A 4,160-nucleotide genomic window follows, 5' to 3' on the forward strand; every position below is an offset into this window, starting at 1 on the left:
GGCATTGGGCACCCCAGTTCATGAAAAAAGAGACCAATAAAAGGGGTGGTGGTGTGATAGGATCCAAAACATAGGACCTAGTCTCAAAATTAGCATATGAAGATAATCAAGTTGTGGGTACAATTAAATTATAAGGTATGATAGAGCCCAAATAGGATTAAAATGATATAGGAAAATACACATTAAAGTAGGTCCCATTAAATGGATACAAATTACTACACCATATCTTGTTAAATAATTTCTTTCAAGGGTTTTTCAAATTGTATAGGATCAATATTGGCCTTCACAAAATTTAATCGAGCAAATCATTTATTTAAAAATCTATTGATAATATTATAATTTTTTTTAAAGAAAATATTGAAATTAATTTCTTGAAGGCTTCCTTCAAGAAGCTTAACTTCTATAATACTTGTTTGCCTAGCCAATAGGAACAATAACAAGAGCTAAAGTCTCAACCCAAAGATTGGTCATTCACTCTGAGTAGCCATTATCTCCATGACTAAAGTTCATTTACTTCTCAACCCAGGGATGTATTACTTGAAATGGGTCTACATTGTATATGCACTAAGTTCTTGTGATAGTCATTCTACACTACTGCAACAACTAAGTCTATTTGAAATAAACAAGCAAAAATATAACAACTGAATGGCTACAAGAAATATTAACATTAACAAAAGATTCTAACTAAATAACTATTAACTAAGTTTAGAGCTGACAAACAAGAATTACTCTATCTGCTTTGGCTGTAGGAACAGTCATGGGATCTGGTTCCAGTGGCTGCAGGAATAGTCAGTCGCTAGAACATCTACTGCAGAAAAAAGAAAACTTAATCTAACAAACACATAGGTATACTCACCAAGTGGGCCCCCTTGGATGAGTGTATCTTGACTTCAAAGATGATTCTATACTCATAATAGCATAGCTTTTATTCATTATTTCCAAAAGTCGATACAACACATGAGATAAGAGAAATGCTTCTAGTTCTGGAAAACATTGTCTAACCTCTGAGAAGAGGTGCGGGTCTTTATTTATAAGGAAATTATAAAAAAATTTCTTCTACTTAGATCATTCCCATGAAATTAGGTGGAAAACATTTATGACTACAAGGAGAAGAAGTTAATCCATGGAAAATATGAAACTCAACTACACCGCAACCAAGAATATAGCATGGTGGTTTTTACTATATTGATGCTTGCTGGAGACAAACATAAATGAATCTGGTATCGGCTTGCTATTCCTTTGCCAATTATTTTTCACACCATCTTCTCTATTGTTTTAAATGTTTAACCACCCCGAAATATCTCCAACTACTTTCATGATGTGATTATCCATCTAGCTTAAAATAACCGCTTCTGCAACAACTTATTTACTCTTGCATTTAAAGGTTAGAACATACAAGCATACATATATATCTATTTTCTTTAATCTTAACATTTATACATCCACACATGATATTACCTATGATAATCCACATGGCAACAAGAATATTAGGTCAAATAAATACAGGGTTTAATGAGTTTAGTATCATTCAGAATGCACATAGTCAAACTTTAATACATCACATGACTCAAACACTATCCCAATATGCAACTTAAAACATAGGAAAAACTTATCAGTTATAAAAATAAAAGAGGTATTATTTTAGCTCATCATTTCCCCCCCAACTTAATATCTTGTTGATCCTCCAGCAAGAGGAAAATTCCTTATTCGGGCACTGACTCGTAAATCACCTATGGTTCCTTGTCATGTGCCTCTTGTAGCCAAGTTCCAATTAAACCCTTTCATCTTTTCCAGCCTAGTCCACTTGGCTTCCTCTACAACCTCATCATATGGTTTGTTTATAGCCCTGCATCCCATCAATGGCCACATAAGGATAAGTGGCTAAAATATCAAAGGTAGCCAATTATTGCTTTTTGTCCTGCCCAAGTGGATATACTTGGGAGCTCTTTGTGTGGCTGCATGATAATTGGGCAATGAATGGGGTTCACCCTGCTTTAGGTCCTCTGGAAGACTATTCCAACGCTGAACCAGACATTCAACTATAGCTTGATTCTCATTTATAACCAAATTTTCATATTCCTGAAATACCTCCTCTCTCAATGGTAAAATCTGGCTTCTAACATCAGGTCTAGTCAACAACTTTTGCCAGTCATAGTACATATGCCATGAGTTTTTAGCCTCAACTTTGAGTGGTAGTGGGAAATCAAGCTCCAACTTCCTGTGCGGTCTAGCCTATGTTCCCATACTGATTTCATTCTGTATCCTGGACATCAATGCTTTTAACTGAATATCACCAATATACAACAATGGATTCCATTCATTGTTAGAAGAGTCAACATAATTATGTAAATAAAATTCACATAAAAAATTCTTAATGACTGTAGGAGAGTTTTGGTAAACATTATAAAATTCCTATGGAGTATCCAAAGAAGGACTAAGATCCCTAACAATGTGGTTGAGTTTGAAACATAGATACTGTTCCTTCAAATATAAAGCATAAACTCTCGGTGGAGCCCTGCATTGCATTAACTTGGGAACCATGTTTGCTACACTATCTACTTTGGTTTGTAACTCAATGATTTGGTTGTCCCTCTTTTCAATTTCTTTCTATTGCTTATCAATTATCCCCTGTATCCTAGCCCTTTTTATCTCCCACTATCTATAAAATGTGAGTGCAATGGATAAACTAGTGAGACATGAAGGGAGTCTGTGAGTAGTTACCTGAGGGCTTGAGATCTTATCAACCGGTTCTTCAAACTGCTCTGCTACTTGTGCCAAATTTGACAGTCTTTTGGCTCCATGTGCTTCCTGTGGTTGACCCTATGTCTGACTTTTGTGCCCTAATTCTAATGTTTCCACATAAATGACTTAACTCACATCTCTTGTTGCTTGAGTTCTTCATTTAACCTGTCAAATCCTTCTTAATTGCATTTCCTGAGTGGCTACAAGAGGTTCTGTTGCACGAAAAATTTCTTTTACTTTGCGCTTTTTAGCTGCAGGAGAAACTTGTGCTTCTTGAGGTCGTTCTACGGTCTCTTTCTCTACATCGCCTTTTTCTTTTTCTTTTCCTTTCCTTCTAGAAGATGCAAATCCACTTTGATTTTGAGTGGAGGGCTGCTCAATATTTGGCTCAACTACTATCACTTCCGCACTAGGCAAAGCTTCTTCGGCAATAGGAGGTTTAGTTGCTGCAAAAACCCTAGGAGACAAGGGTTCTCCCATATTTCCCTCTTGAACTATAATTTCTTTTGCAGTAGGAACATTTTCTTCCCCAAATTGCACGATATCCTTTAACTCTCCCCATGACATCTGTGAGACATCTCTAAGAGACCATTCTACCAAAAGTTTAATTAATCCATGATGACTAACTGAACGGTTACTACCCCTCTATGTTTCCTTTACACTAATAGAGATAAGATGATATAAGAAATTTGAAATATTCATCCTTCGACCATGCCACAGATGACTCAATAACTTAAAATGAACAAGATGCAGATTGGAGTACCTACCATCACATGTTATATATTTCATCACATAAAATGCAACCTGCAACCATTTTCCTGGAAGAGATGTCTGTTTAGTTCCTTGCTTGTCCACACTCAGAGGTCCATCAACCGGGCGAGTAAACTCTACCCTAGCAGCTCTTGCATATTTTGCCTCAGGAAATAGTTCTCCATCCTGCGGGAACCTAGTGACTTCGGCTATTCACTGCTCTATGGCTATGACCTTTAACCCTTTGATGGAATTCTCCCCTTCATTGAATGTGCACACAAATTCATGCACAATTTCCTCATTAAAATCTGTCAATTTTTAAATATAGTCGATCCATCCATAGGTCCGGAAGTAATGTTCACATTGGTTATCCTGTAGCAAGGTGTCATGAATCACAGGCTCATGATGGATAGGGGCTCCTCCCATGGCTAACTTGATGTTAAAAAACAATCACCACAACAAATGAATATCATCACAACAAAATGAAAGACTGAAATATCCTGTGCGATTTTGAAATTTCATGCCCCATAATTGTTTATTTATTCTTTAGTACCTTTTATCAACTATAGCGGCAAGAAAGGTATACTCACTCGTGCTATAGGCTTTCACATTCAAAAATGATGTCAAGAAAATTTAAAACACATCATGGACAAGGACACATAATTACG

The sequence above is a fragment of the Cryptomeria japonica genome, chromosome 9 (genome assembly GCF_030272615.1).
Source record: "Cryptomeria japonica chromosome 9, Sugi_1.0, whole genome shotgun sequence".
NCBI lineage: Eukaryota > Viridiplantae > Streptophyta > Pinopsida > Cupressales > Cupressaceae > Cryptomeria > Cryptomeria japonica.